Source organism: Cucumis melo, chromosome 2, assembly GCF_025177605.1.
Source record: "Cucumis melo cultivar AY chromosome 2, USDA_Cmelo_AY_1.0, whole genome shotgun sequence".
Taxonomy (NCBI): domain Eukaryota; kingdom Viridiplantae; phylum Streptophyta; class Magnoliopsida; order Cucurbitales; family Cucurbitaceae; genus Cucumis; species Cucumis melo.
In genome coordinates, this window is record NC_066858.1 from 20675162 (window position 1) to 20691211 (window position 16050).

The 16050-nt window shown below is 43.7% G+C and overlaps 1 long non-coding RNA gene across 1 annotated transcript in view; it reads left to right on the forward strand.

Moving 5' to 3' along the window:
• The first annotated feature begins 3353 nt into the window (after positions 1–3353).
• Positions 3354–16050, forward strand: part of LOC127148092 (uncharacterized) — a 19690-nt gene continuing 6993 nt past the window's right edge. Inside the window, exon 1 of the long non-coding RNA XR_007818715.1 lies at positions 3354–3569. This is a non-coding gene — a long non-coding RNA (uncharacterized LOC127148092). The remainder of the gene's footprint in view (positions 3570–16050) is intronic.

Here is a 16050-nt window from a genome sequence, read left to right on the forward strand (position 1 = left end):
AACTCCTGAGCACAGCTTCTTTTCTTGCTTGCCCTTTTGGATTTCTCCTAGTTTCTCAAAACATCTTCTAGAGTTTTTTCTCTAGCAAGTCAAGGAATCTTTCAAGTCAAGGAATGCTGAAATTAGAAATTCCAATAAATGGAATCTTTCCCTTTTTGGCCGGCGGTAGCGTCGAAGAGATCTCTCTTCTCCTTTTTCCTATCTATCTATCTATTTTCCGAAACAAGACGCTTACGAAAATCTTGAAATGCTTTCAAATTCAAAGCTATAGGGATCCTAACCTCAGTCGAGTTCAATGAGCCTTTGTGACTCCTTATCAGTCGACTTTCAAAGAACCTTTCAGTCGAGTTATTTTATAACCTCAGCTCCTCTCCTATATTTGAAACGTAGAGTACCTTCGCTCCTCTCCTTCCTAACCTCAGTCGAGTGGCTTCGCTCCTCTCCTATATTTTTTTCGTAGAGTACCTTCGCTCTGAACCTTCCTAACCTCAGTCGAGTACCTTCGCTCCTCGCCTTTCAGTCGAGCCTTCTTCATTGATTCAGTCTCGCTCTCCTTTCAGTCCAGCCTCCGGACCCTCTCATTGATAAGGACATATGAACTTTCCGGACGGCTCAAAGAATTTGAGTTTCATGAATGAAAGAAAAAGCTTGATAGCGTGTAACTTGAATGAATGAAAGACAAGAAAGTGAGAGCTTGATAGCTTCTTTTTCTGACTTCTTCATTCTTGAAAGTTGAAGGAGCGAAGCTACTTGAATGAATGAAAGACAAGAAAGTGAGAGCTTGATAGCTTCTTTTTCTTCCGAGTTCATTGTCTCAAGTGAAAGGTGAAAGTTATATCTTTTTCTGACTTCTTCATTCTTGAAAGTGAGAAGGGGATCGACTCTTGAATGAATTACGTTATTAGCACTTTCCCTGATCTCTGCTAAAGCTAAAGGTTCAATTCAATCTCTCCAATGAAGACTGAGAGTTCTTCCTTCGTAACCTCTTGTTTTGCCCTTTTCGCTATTTCTACTGCTTTCAGTGTGACTGGTGGATCTCCCTTCCCCGATTTCTTGATCTGCGATTCTTTCTTATGATCGTACCACATGTCCCAATCGAGGCCTCATCCTTTTCGCCCTCTTTTTCTACACCTCCGCACGCTATAAATAGAAAGAAAATATTGGCTAGCTCACAGATAAGCAAACTTCCGGGTTAGTGAAGTCGGAATGAAAGCCAGATGCAGGTCTTTCTTTAGCTATATCCTTCGCTGATCAACAGGTGAATGCCCGCTGACTTATGCTTCTGCCTTCTACCTGCGTGCGCTGCCACAAGGTAAAAAGGTGAAGGTCCAAGGATCGAAGAGGCGGTAGGTAGGGGGTAGGTCAGATTCTGCTTCCTCTAAGCGTGAAGATTCCTCTGCTCCGTCTAACGGAGCTTCTAGTTCCTTCTATGCCTCCCCCCTGACTCGGGGGCTGTGCTAAGCAAGCTTGATCAGCTTAGTCTTGATTAGGACCCAATGTCAACTTTGTACACTTTATCCTTCTAATTCTGAGGTTAGGATAATACTGCTTTATGGGAGAAAAGAGAGGTACTCGCTTAGCGAATGAACTACAACTTTCCTTGCAGGCGGGGAAGGCTTTCCGTAAGAATGAGAAGAGGGCCTAAGCAGGTCACGTGAGCATCCAAGAAAAGGAATTCGATTCCCAAAATCAGGCGCGTCCTAATCGCCTTTCCCGATCCCCCAATAGGTAAACAAAAGACATTAGGGGGGTGATTCAATTCACTTCTGAAACTGCTAGGAAGAATTTCATTCAACCTATATTCCTAGTAGGACGCTTGGTAGGACCAATGCCTTTGCCTTTTGGTTATAGAGTCTTTCCTTCCCTTCCTTCCATCTGTCAGCTTGGATGGAACTCTCACTATTTTAGTCAGTAAGCGGGCTAGAAGGTAATGGGCTCTCTCTCACTCCTCTTGGCTGGAGGTCTCAGTGTGCCCGCGGATGCCCTTTTTTGCCTTGCCTTTCTTACTGGGATTACTGGATTACCTTATGAACTTTCTTTCCATTCGGGGATTACCTGATTACGCTACCGCCTCTGATGAAAAAGGAATTTCTAGACCAGAATACAATTACATACTTTTCTCTAAGAGGAAGAAGAAATAGTTAGTTGACAGGTCGTAGCCAAATCCTAATTGACATTGAATTCCCTAAACACGAGTCAGTCCGACAATTGGTCTTTAGCCTTTCGGAATAGAGGAATAGAAAAGGCAGCTAAGCTAGGTAAGGGAGTCAAGAGACTAGGCTCTTAGCCTTTAGGAATCCATGCCAGGGGCGCCTCTCTGAAAAGCAGAAAAAACTAGATCTCTTCGAAAGGGTCGAGCAGGTACCTCTTCTTCTTAGTCTTGACAGCCCTATTACTCTGCAACCTTTGAAAAACTCAATATTGGAAGTCGATGAAACCCCGTGTTTTGGCATAGATATAATATCGCGCTGCTTTAGCTTGAGACTTGGACTCGGAGGGGACTCTTGATGTAAGGTAAGATGCTAGTGGTCTAACTCGGGTAAAGAGATGAGCCGGTTATAGTAGGTAGGCTTCTATCCGACAGGGTTTGATGTGATGGCTGATATCGGACAGGAAGAGAGAGATGAGATTGAATCTGAACCCAAGAAAGGAATGTCATCGAAGAGGCCAGCCTAAAAGCAGAGAAAGGGAAGCAACTTGTCCACTCCCACTCTTATTCAATTCAGTGGTCTTTTTTCCTAGTAGCTAAGAGTTCCCCTAGTTCAGCTACGAGAGGGCAAATCAATGTTCATAAGGCAACAATATGGATAGTTAGGCGAGAAAGAGTTGAAAGTCAGGTTTGAAAGATGATCTCTGGGATTATCCCTTTCTTCAGGCTAGAAGCGCTTAGGCTTCGTCTCTGTCTAAGGCAGGCAGGTTCATCCCTGACTGAAAATAGATTTGCAAGAAAGATGGCATTCCTCCGATCAGCATGAGAGCGAGATCCTCTCACTTTCAAGAATGAAGAAGTCAGAAAAAGAAGACCTTCTTTCTTGTCTTGAATGAATGAAGGTGAAACTGAGACCTGAACTCTTCCTCTTCTCCGGTCCGTGGTAGTTGAATTTCATTGATCGCTAGTTCTTTTTGACTTCGTGAACTCCTCTCCTTATTTAGTAGGTCAACTTGCACTCCTTAACAGTGGCAGAATAAGGACTTCGCTTTCAAGTCCCTAACGGAGCCTTTGATTTTGAGTCGTCCGGAGGTTATGAAATAGCTCGACTGTAAGGAGAGGGGAGAAGCGAAACGACTGTATTATTTAAGGAGTGCATTATGAAATAGCTCTCCAAATAAGGAAGGAGAGGGTCAAAGAATTTGAGGCGAAACGACTGTGAAGGAGCCCTTTATTTTCAGAAATAGCTCGACTCAAAATAGAGGAGAGGGGAGAAGCGAAACGACTGAATCTAATAGGAGTGGTATTATTCAATAGCTCTCCAAATAAGGAAGGAGAGGGTCAAAGAATTTGAGGCGAAACGACTGTATTATAATATTAATAGGAGTGGTATTATGAAATAACTCTCCAAATAAGGAAGGTTCGAAGAAACTCGACTGATAAGGAGAGGAGAGGGTCAAAGATGAATAAAGAAAGCGAAACGACTGATTTCAAATATTTTGAGGAGTGGTATTATGAAATAGCTCTCCAAATAATAAGGAGAGGGTCAAAGAATTTGAGGCGAAACGACTGTATTATCATAAAAGAAGGAGCCCTTTATTTGAAGAAATAGCTCTCCAAATAGTAAGGAGAGGGGAGAAGCGAAACGACTGTGAAGGAGTGCAACGAAAGAAATCCATATAAAGAATAACCTAACCCACTCCTTTTCTTTTTCAGGTGAATATGGATTTCTGACTCCCTTCTACTACGCAAAGTCTTTGACTTTATTCATTGCCTGTGGAATGAAATCAGTGGAATGAACTTCGTTGCACTCCTTTTCAAAATAAATAAGGATAAGTCCTTGTTCATTGATTCAGATGAATATGGATTTCTGACTCCTACTCCGCCTTCGGACCCTCAAATTCATCAATATTCTGATAGTGGAATCTTTGAGCCTACTTGAGAAGCAAGGGCAGACTGCCTCGAAGAAGAGACCTCTGATTTTTGATGGGTGACCATAGGCTGGGATCTCTCCATGAGTCACTAGTCCGCTCGATCCGTGCTTCGTCGGGAATGAGCTAGATCGAGCCCTCGGCCTCTAGAAAGGTTATGGAAGATATCAAATTCAGTAATTGCATCAAAATCGTTCCGGAGAAGAAGGAGTCGAAATTGAGTCCTCATTCGGGGCTAAGCGAAGACCCTTGTTCATTGAGGCAGTGGCAGCCTAGGCTTGATCTTGATTTTCAGACTCTTCTCAGTCTCGGTTGACAAAGCTAGGGAAGGCTCTATAAAAGGGAAAGACTAGTTCGTGGGTTGGAATATGCTCCCGTCTGATTCCGGTCGGTATTTTTTGAGAAGAAAAGAAATGAAGATCCATAAAAGAAATTAGGGAATGAGTTCTTCCAAGAATCAAAGTCAGAATTCTCCGTTGAGGCAGAAGCAAATAAAGAGGAAGAGCTCGAGAAGAAGAAAGAAATCCCAATTCTGTTCTGAATACGCAATACGCCAGTTAGCATCTCTTGAACTTGAGTTTTTCTAGCCTAAAGCGCTTCCCCTCTTAGGTCTTCCCACTACGCTTGCATCTCTCTTTCATTCTCAGTTTAGGAATCGGTATGAGATAGTCTTTCCGAAGCTAGGGAAGGAAGAGTACTCAAACTCATAATAAGCGGAAGACTTCCGATAGGGCGAGGTTAGAGATCTTTCTCTTTCTGATCTCCGTTGTTTCAGTCAGCGCGACCAAAAATAGATCGCACTACGCGGTAGGATACGACTGAAATAGGAATAACTGTTCTCATTTCGTAACCGAGAACTATTTGATGCACAAGAAGAGGAAGGAGGTCAGCTCTTTCATGCCTTATTCATTCCAAGGCCTATAGAAGGCCTAAGGCCCCTTTTTGATGGATTTTACTGGTCCATACATGTCCCACCCACCCAGTAATCTTCTCTTTTCTCTTTAAGGAATCTGAAGAAAAAAGCCTAGGGCTCGACTGAAAGGAGAGGGCTGAAACCCTGGGAAAATGGTTGAATCAGAGTTGGAGTACGAAAGGTCACTTCGGAAATCAAAATTTCAGAGTCCGCGAAGCCGCCCGCGAGGAAGCTCGACCTGAAAGAGTAGGTAGGTCAGAAGGGGGAATGGGGCATGGCCCAGTGAAGCAAGAAGAGTGAGAATGAGAAATGAAATAGAATGAGGGCAGCATAACAAGGGGGGATAGGATCAGAGGGGTCACACATAAATCAAAGAGCCAAACCCCGCAAAGAAGCCCTTGTTCATCTTGTAATTGAAAGGGCTCCTTCACATAGGCTTTCCTGAATTTAGGCTTTCCTCTTCCTCTATCGTCTTATGACTTGAATCTGATTCTTCCTTTCACTTCTTTAGGCTGGCTTTCTTTTTCTTCCGGTCCGTGCTAGTTTAATTCCTTTAAGTTTTAGTAGGTTTAGTAGGCCTTAGATGAAACTACGGACGATGAGGCATCAAAATAGAATATGATCCGATTATTTTGAGGTTTAGGAGCTTTCCTCTTTTCCCTACTTTGGAAGGTGGTCAAATGGACAAAGGACCCCTTGTTCATTGAGGCGCTTTGCTTTCCTCTCATTTTGAAGAAAGGGAATGAAGATGGTCCTTCGTAGCTTTATCTGAAGAAGACTCCTATTCTTTATGGTCCTTCTATGGGGGTTTTAGCAATTCAAACTAGGTAGAAAAGGATCTCTTATCATTTGCTTTACACACCCCGATCGAAGAACTAAGCTAGCATCCGACACAGGAGCACGAACTTCTCCTTCCGCAACAACTGAAAAAGAAAGTCAATGAACAAAGTCTGAGGCTGAATCTTTCGGGAACTCACTAATCCCTATATTCCTATCCTCGCAAGCTTCTTATACTACACCAATTAAACTACCACGGACCGGTGGAGCGGCCTTCATTCCTTTCGACTGAATTCCTCAACGGAAAGTCAATGAACAAGGCCTCTTGATCTGGGTGTGCCCCTACTTCTGAGTACTCTTCGTCTGATGAGATGGAAGAACTTCTCGCTGACGCTCGGCCCGGCCGTGCCTTAAGCAGCTTCCTTTGTTTGGTCTTTCTTCTATCTGACTTCCCAACTAAAGAAGATGATGACGATACGACCCTTCCTTAAGAAGGCTGCTTAAACTACGTAGGACTCCTAGGCTTTCTCTTTCTGGGAGTCCGTAGGACGTAGGAGGCTCCCTTTTAGTGGTCTCATTGATAAGGGACATATTCATCTTTGGATCAAAGAGGTCCGGAGTCAAATATTAGTGGAATTCATGCGTCCGTCCTCAGTCGTCAAAAATCCATATTAACCTCTCATTGAGGACCTTTCTTTTTGCTTAGCGGACAGGTCCGAAGGTTATGAAATAACTCGACTCCCACGGGGCGGAGAGGCGCTACCTACGGCAAGTTACCTACTTAAAAGAACCCTCCTACGGAGTCCGGAGCCTACGGGCTTTTGGAAATGAATGAATGTCTTAAGCAATGAAAGAAGAAAGCCGTTAGTCCTTTCTTCCGACCTGACTTTCGTTTTCATGCTTGAGACGGCGTCCCCTTCTCTTTCATCTCTTTCATCCGTACTTCTAAGAAGAAGCTTGGGAACGAAGATCCTTAGTTGGGGAAGTCATATCTATCCCCGGCACATCGACTTATTCCCTTTCTCCTCTGCCGACTCCTCCGTCTCCAGCGTAGACCTCAAGCCTCATCCCTTGAAGGAGAAGTTTCATAGTCCTGAGGTCATCGGAATAAGGATCGGGAGAAGAGAGTGGATACGAGACCTAGTTTTTTCTTGGGTTAGGGCTTTCCTTAAGCTATTGTATGAAAATAGCGTTCGTGATCGGCCTACTCAACTGTGTATCGGATCGGAATAAGTACAAGTCTCACTCTCTTTCCGTTGAGGCAGAGTCTGAGTACGATAAGACGTGATTCAAGGTTCAAAGATTTCTCTTTCCCTTGCACATTCAAACAAGAAAGAGTCGGGCCAGATATGGAGTTTCATGAGTGAGTATGAGAGGTTTCGGAATAAGCTAGATCAAGAGTCAGGGAATTCCTGATTGAGCAAGCTAATCCGTTCATCCATTCTCAGTTGCGGAAGAAAGGAGAGTCAGGTCAGTTCGTATTCTCAGAAGAAAGAGGAATAGGTTGAATGAGATCTTTCGGCAGAGGTTGAGTCATTCTTAGTTTCTAGAGTAACTGAATGGGAAGGATAATTAAGGGTCCGGACTAGCTTAATTAGTAGGACATTCTTTGCCGTAGGTTCCTTGCCCGTAGGTATGTCTTCTTATCCATCGCTTTCTACTCTGCCAGAACCTTTACCGGCATCTCCGGGCACCTATATTTGACGGTCCACTACTGACTGGTCCGAAGGACTCCTACAGAGATTTGCGCTCCCCCGGGGAGCTGGGTTTTCTCAAGAGAAAGAAAAGAAGAAGATCGATAGACAAAGCAAGAACTATCTGAATACATATAGATGAGATTACTGCCCTTGTTCATTATTCTTTCTTTCATGCTTTGTGAGTTAATTCATTGAGAATGAAAGAGAGGCATAGTAATCTTTGTAAGAGTCTATCGTCATCATCAAGACCGGGAGGCGTAGGAGGCCGTAGGAGGCTCAATGCAAGATTCGTGCTTCTGCCGTAGGCGTAGGCGCGAAGCGAAGCGACTGTGAAGGAGCCCTTCAAATTACTGAAGGACATTCCTTGCCGTAGGTAAGTTACCGTAGGCGTAGGAGGGTAATTAAGCTAGTCCGGACTCCATTTGCGCTCCTCTGAAGTCGCTTGGCTTCGCCCCTTGCCTCCGGTTCTACGGTAAGTTACCGTAGGCGTAATCATCACAACCTTGGTAGTAGGTTCCCTCCCTTTATTCCGAAAGAGAGAATGAAACTCCTAATCCGACCCTTGAATGTGAATTCATGTAATGGGTGAATGAAGGACATTATCAGCCGGGTTGCTTTGACTCCCATGTGATAAATGGGGGTTTGAATGTGGGTAGAAGGGAAGGAATCTTTGAAGGTTGAACAGGAACAGCAGAACCTCTTTCTTCTTCCGATCCCGATCGGCTAGTTCATATACTTTCTTTATAAGAAGATAATATGCTGCTACAGCTACAGCACTCTTTCCAGCCACTGAAACTGACTCCCCTCCAAGGTCTGGTCTTGCTTCTTCCCGACGACGGATTCCGTAAGGATGAGTGAGCGCTGACGGACTCCGGATATAAGAGAGAGATCTAACCTGTACAACATGGTTCTACTTCTGCTGCCTGCATATCAGCAGCTACGGCTCCAACCCACTGAAAACAAGACCGCGTAGTGGGGTGGCCGTATTTATTCGCCCTGCTATAGCTCCTAATCATCCTTCTCGCTACGGAAACTCGGCCTCTCGTGAAAGGGATGAGGCTTGAGGCTTCCTCTTACCTCGTAGCTGCTGAGAAATCTACATTACAATAGAAGAATAAATAAATAATAGCTGCTTTCCTAAGCTGCAAGATCAACTTCTGATCCCGACAAGAGACGGATGGGATTCAACCTCTCATGCCCCTAGCCTGCTAACTGCAGTTCAAAAATGGCATTTCAAGAGACTGATTTTCAAGGCCTTATTGAATTTAGTGGAATAAGAAAGTCCTCCGGTTTTAGAGTCAAAGAGGACGCGTAGGAGGAGTCAAAACCTCAGTCCTTGTTTATCCATATTAACTTGGTCCTCAGGACGTTGTCGAGTTTCTTCGAAACCGCCCAAGGCATCCTTATCTTGTTCTTGTCTATTATTCCGATTCTGCTTTTGTACTGAAAAAATCAGAGGTCGAGCTTTGACGCTTATGTAATTCCTTCATTCTTAGATTCCTTCATACTGGGCCTAGCCCGATTTATCAACCGATACAGAAAGAGCCAAGAAAGAGGAAGAACTGCTACTTCAACAACTGACGAAAGATCATTCCCCTTTGATTTTGATGCTGCCGATTGAAAGAGAGAATTGATCTTCCTTACTGGGACGGAAGGATTCGAACCTCCTCTTAGCGACCACTGCGCCCCATGAAAGTCAAGATTTTTCATACCTTCTTCTCCCTCTTTCTGACCCTTCTTCGTCGAGCCTTTCGTCCTCTGCCTATGAAAGAGAATACGAGCTGCCTGCCAGTCACGAAACTGAGAATTCCAAGTCTGCCACTGACGAAAGAACCTATCTGGGGCCGGGGCTCCCTCGGGAAGCAACCTATCCTTCAAATTCCCTAGCTTACTCAAGAAAGACGGGTTCCCAACTCCTCAGACTATGAAACTTGCCGAGACTGGTGGAGCTACTTTCTCCCTCCCCCTCAACTTGACATTCCTCTTTTTCTCAGATCCGTGACTGATTCTAAGAGTCCTTCTTCTTTCAGTCGTCTGGAGATTGAGGTTACTCGTCGATGAGAACTCTTATGATAGGAATCGCACCCTCTTTGCCGCTTTAGCTGCTTCGCGCGATGGGATTCTCTGAAAAAAAGATATAGAAAATTGAGTGATTCTCTTCCCGATCGATACTGATTCTTGTTACACGGCTCCTACCCGATCCAAGAGAGTCAACCATGTCTCGAAAGAAAGTAGCCAGGCTTCCTTGCCTCTATCTCTATCTAAGTCAATTTCTTCTTCAATCGATGAATAAGACCCTCCCATTTGAAATAGCAGCAAAAGAACTAGGCCTAGGTTCCTGAAAACATCTGCAAGAGTCGTGAAAGAGTCAGAAAGTTCAAGTGCTAACCCATTCCTCCACCAAGAGAAAGAAAGCCTAAGAGAAGACCATGCTACCAGTCCTAGCTGGCACCGAAGCCAAGGGAAAGCATTTGAACAAGAGGAATGAAAGAAGAGCTTCAAAGTATCGGGACGACCCAGCGCCTCCCAGATCCGCATCAGCGAGTGGTGTGACGATGATTGAAAATCACCGATTTTCATGTAATGACTCGGGAGAGAACAAGCAGAACAGCTTTCTCTTGAGAGGACGGCAGCCACTTCCTTATTACCATTTAGACAATCTCCGATCCTTACGTCACGTCATAGGGGTCAGGAGATTCTGATTAGTGGAAAATAGCCCTAGCTAGATTCACTCCCCGGTGAAATAGCTGCTACGCCCCTTGGTCCCGAGCCTTTGAACTAATCCGAGTCTCTTGAGCTCTTTATGGCAGCTAGTCTAGATCGATTCCTAAGAGGATTGGAAAATCTTTCTTTGTTAAGGTTAAGACAGAGGAGAGATTTGCAATTATAGAGAAAAGCAAGGTTTGGAACCCCCTAACCCTGGGATAAATAAATAGAAAGTAGTTGACGGCTGTCCGCGGAGGAGAAAGAGAGGAGAAAGAAAGGTGCAAAGAATATTGCGATTTCGAGTTTACAAATTAGGAGAAAGAAAGGCGCAAAGAATATTGCGTGAACTCATTAACTCGAATTCAAGAAGCTCAAAAAATGGGAATTCTTTATGTGCATCTTTGTGCTAGATTTTTGACATCTTTGTGCTAGATTTTTGACATCTTTGCTTAATATGGGAGATTGAAGACTCAAATCCAAGAATCCCATAAAATGCAAGGGCTCGACTGAAAGGAGAGCAAAACCACTTTGTAGCAACTTTTCAAGTCAAATGCCTGATTTTGAACTCTATTTTCGTTAAATAGAAAGATGAGAAAAAGGAAGATTTAGAAGGAAAAAAAGACGGGAAAACGCAATGAAAGAATCAAGCCTATAAAAGAAATGAACATTGTTTGATTCTAGTTCTAGTTTCTGGTCCGGATAAAGAGAGGAGAAAGAAATGTTTTGAACTCAATTTTCGTTCAATAGAAAGATGAGAAAAAGTCAGATTTAGAAGGGAAAAAAGTAGTTTAATTAATTGCAATTCAAGAATCAAGCCTAGGACAGGTAAAAGAAATTCACATAGTTTGATTATGGTTTGTGGTCCAGGCAAGAAAAGAAAGGCAGGGGATTCTTGTAGATTGATTGACTGGTCCGAAGGCTAGGCGCAAAGAATATTGCGAGAAGGCATCTCCGTGTCTCAGAGAAAAATACACCCTTGATTTGCTAACCGAGACAGGTATCTTGGGATGTCGTCCTGCTGACACTCCTATTGAATGAAACTGTAAACTAGGGAAACTCTGATGATAAAGTTCCAGTTGATAAAGAACAATATCAGCGCCTTGTGGGGTAAATTAATTTACTTATCCCATACTCGTCCAGATATTTCCTTTGCAGTCAGTCTTGTCAGCCAGTTTATGCAGGCTCCCGTAGAGGATCACATGAAAAAAAAGCTGTCAACAGAATTTTGAGATACTTGAAAAGAAGACCTGGTAAAGGGTTGATGTTTAGAAAGACAGACAGGAAGACCATTGAGGCATATACTGACTCGGACTGGGCAGGATCTGTTGTTGACAGAAAGTCTACCTCCTATCCTTATATTACTTTCTTTGGGGCAATCTTCTAACTTGGAGGAGTCAGAAGCAAAGTGTTGTGGCCAGAAGGAGCGCTGAGGCCGAATACCGAGCCATGAGTTTGGGAATATGTGAGGAAATTTGGTGGATGAAAGTCCTGTCTGATCTTCATCAGGAATGTGAGACTCCATTGAAGCTCTTTTGTGATAATAAAGCCGCTATTAGTATTGCTAAGAACCCAGTTCAAGATGATAGAACTAAAGATGTTGAGATTGATCGGCATTTCATCAAAGAAAGACTTGACAGTGGGAGCATATGCATTCCGTACATCCCTTCGAGCCAAGAGGTTGCTGATGTTCTCACCAAGGGGCTTCTCAGACCAAACTTTGACTTTTGTGTTAGCAAGTTGGGCCTCATTGAGATTTACGTCCCAACTTGAGGGGGAGTCTGAGTTTATGGAAAAATTCGTTATGGAAACTTTCTCTCTTTGAGCCGTCCTCCGTCCTCCGGACTATCCGTATTAACCTAGCTTTCATTGCGCCTTGTGTATTCTATTTAATCTCCCTCATTCTACCTTTGTAATTCATTAGCAAATAATAAGAAGAAAATCTCGTGCTTTTTCTCCCGGTACTCGGGTTTCCACGTAAATCGGTGTTTTCACGACTACTTGAAATAGTCTTTATGGCCGACGGCTAATATAGCCGGATGAAAGTAGGGAAAGCCGTCACACTGAATAGGATCGATTCAACCCCCCACGTAGCGGATTACTAGTCAGAGGATCAATGAAATATGATTGATGCTTGATGCAAGATTAAGGATGCCTTGGTTCAGGTTGGGAACTCCTTCTTCATTGATTTCGAGGGTAAAGGGCGAACTTTCAGTCCCCTTCTCTTTTCTCATAGCCGCACTTTGCACCTTCGGTTCAATGCTTTTGGAGGCAGAATCAAGGCGGTCTCGTCTGAACTTTTTTTGATTGGCCTCATTGATCTTTTGAAGTGAAAAAGATCGATCCATGGCTAAGAATAAGCGAGACTCAAGGTTAGAGCTTTCCTCCTGACGGGACCTGGCGCACTCTCCCTCTTGGGATAGCTGGAGATTGAAGGCCACTGCCTCTTTCGCAAATTCTTTGCCCCTTATATATCTTCCTCTTTGGTTCTCCGGTGAGAACTGGGACTCCCAAAGGAGCAATGACTGTGCATCTTTGGTTAATGAGAAAGAAGGCGATCTCAATCCCCTATTTGCCTGAGAACTCTGATCTAGATAGATAAGACTAAGAGCTCAAAGCAGAACTTCCACTGAGTCAGCTTCCCCCTTCCCTAGTCAGTGGATGTTGCGACCGAGACAGGTGAGTACGAGGTAGAGGCTTTTTCTTTCAGAAAACGGATATGATAGAAAAAGAAGAAGATCACGGCTCCTTTTAGGAAGGAATCTGTAGAGAGGAATCGAATCCGCGGACAGGTCTTGTCTATTGCTTTCCAAGAAGAATTGAATCATAAGCATAAGCATGGAATCGGACAAGGAACTGAAGAGCCTTAAGAAAGGGCGCCAAAGAAAGGGGTTTAGCGCCTATTAGCTATTCTAGCCAAGGCAAGTTCAACCTCAGGAATGAGAGCAAGCAAGTCCAGCTTTGTTGTGCAATGTCTTTCTCCGAGGAAGATAGATCTGATGCCAAGAATCGGGCAAGCATTGGATTTCCATGAAAATCAAGCGGAAATCTTCTTTCTTTTCATGCTGTCCCTTTCAACTCAATGAACAAGGGCTTGATCTTTGCTTTTTATGCTTTTTTCAAAGGCTAAGGCTTGACTCTTAGAATGGCTTGTACAAGCAAGAAAAAAGGGCTGGTCGAGAATCTGATCTTTCCTGACTTTTTCGACCCTATTCACACAAAGCATGTCAATTTCAAAGCACATGAGACCAAAGTGGCTTTTGAACGAGACCTATCTTATTAAGCTACTTAGGACCAGTACGAAACTCTCAAGCTGAGCTAGATATAGGCTGGGAGGAAGGCAAGATTCATCTATCAAGCAAGTCAATACTCTCTCTATACCCAATCACAGCGGATCCTAGAACCGGAAATGCTAGAGTAACTTGCCATTGAAGAAGCTCCAAAAAGAAAGGCGATCAGTATTATCGAAGAAAGAATTTGAGTTCTAAAAGACAAAGAAGCGGAGCGGGAATAATCCTGACTGGCGAAATCGAAGTAGTTGAGATCTTGAGCAAAGAAGCGATATGCTGGTTCACATCTTGATTATTAATCAGAAGTAGGGATCCCAACACCTTTCTAAGTAGAGTTCAAGATAAAGATATGTAGTTTTTCACACTTTGGTGGTCAGCAGTTTCAAGCGTAGTGCGTAGTGGAAAGCGAAGACTGATTCTATTCTATCCAATTCTTCTAGTTTCTTTTCTTAGAATCGATTTCAATATTCGGATGGCTTTTTCGAGAAAGATAAAGATCTTCCTAAGAGTCAAAGTTCGTCCAAAATCTGAGAATACCGCCTTTCTGAGAGGCTTGACAGAGAGAAAGAAGAAAGATATCTTCATTCTATGCTTTCTTCCTTCCTAGCCATTCTTCTATTCTATACCAAAAGGGAATCATCATATTATCCCTGATTCATCTAAAGTCAAGGCTCAGTTAAGCTTGAGAAATCAGTCCTTCTTAATGGAAAAAAATAGGCGAAAGAAGAGTTGTAGTAAATCAAAGAGAATGAGCCCGCTAAACCCAGAGAATGAAAGAGTGCTTGCTTTTCTTAACGGATTCTTTCTTCTTCTTGCTCAAGTGGAATCCCTTTTATTTGGCTCTAGACTAGGCTTCGATAGAGAACGATTTGGCACATCTTCGATTTCCTGGTATGAAAGAAGTTAGGCTTGGTTTTGAAGTGAGTGAAAGATAACCGTCTTTGCTTTTTTTGATGTGATCCTTGTCTTTAGCTTGGCACCAGGGCTCCACCTTCTGACTTTCTTCTTTTCTCTTAGCACGCCTGACCTATGAATCTGTTGTCGGAATAAGCATAAGCGCAGCAAGAGGAATGAGCAGCTTTTGTGCCAATATGTGGATCAGTCTTTTGAATCTGATTTCTTCTCTCTTTAGCCAGCTCTTTCAACCAGAGAAATCTCCTTAGCAAGCGACTGAGTCTGGTGAATAACTAGATAAACTTGACGAATCTCCTTACCCGCGTAGTGGGCTACAGCCTCTCCTGAAGAACTTCTCTCAAGAGAATCCGTCTGACTACTTCTGAATGAAACTTCAGCCTATGATGGATACCTCTCTTCCTATAAGATAATAGTACTTTGTCTTTGTCAAATTCTACTGAATTTCAAGAAAAGGGATGATTTATTCATTCAATGAGAATCCCCTCATTCCGCTTGGTCTTATGCTTCGCCCCGACCCTCTTCTTTATCTTTGGCAAGGGCTGCGTCCTACTTGAAAGATCCCCGATGCTACCGCAGAGTATAGTGATGAATAGTTGATCATAAAGGGAATCGAAGAATCGCACGAGGCTTTCCTTCCCTTCTTTCCTTATCTTTGAATGCATTCCACGAAATTCAATCATTTGAAGGAGAGAATGACTCGACCCGGGTCTCCATTCATTCATTCTGAGGCACCGATGCAAGGAGACTGCTGATAAGGAAGGATCTCCTCGCCCCAGTGGCAGGATTTTTGATTCAAACCCGTCCACGCTTCCCGATCCTTCAAGATTGGACGTCAAAGGATATGAAACCCTGGGTTCTTCTTCTGCCCGTCAAGAATGGGCATGATGCGGATCTAGTCATATCGTATCCGGAAAGCTTCCTATTCCCTCTCCCCCTCTTCAGTCGAGCGCTTTGGATCCAAGAGAGTAGGCTTCTGCCACTGCCTCTGGTCGCCGCCCACCGATCGATCCGACGAGTTCTTTGAGAAAAAGCTTAGCTTCCCGCCCGCCGAATGACTGAAGATCTCCCGCCTTCGCCTATCTTCTCCTTTGGAGCAGAATGAAGGTTTTTCCAAGAATCTGGGTGGGCATAGACCGCCTATCTTAAGCAAATCTTTTCTTCGACTTATCCACTGAAAGTGAAAGAGAAGGTCTGTAATATAAGGATAGGATCTGATCCTTCTTAGCTACGCTACTAGAATCATTATACAATGATCGGCTCAGGGGACAAGAAGGAAATGGAGTGAAGCAAATCATTTTTCTTTGAAGTGAAGAAGAGTCAAGCTAGAATAGGCGTAGGCTTTTGAGCAGGAGATATCTAAGTCAAAATCTCATTTGGTGATCTACCGAGAGCTAATATTTATTAACCGATCGAAAATAGAATAAATGGAAGCGCTCGGCCTACTCTTATCCGAATTGCAAGAATAGTCCTACTAAGTCAAGGTACCTCCGCATTGATTGACTAAGCCTCTCCCTTCTACAGAGCAGGCCCCGTCTATTAGATAACCTTTCCAGTCGAGTCTATCCTATCGGGCCCTACCTGCCGATTTCTCTTCCCAACTCATACGAAGTGGAAGTCAAGTCTTCCGAAACCGATAATGAAAGAGAAGGACTCTCATTTTCCGGGGTAGACTATA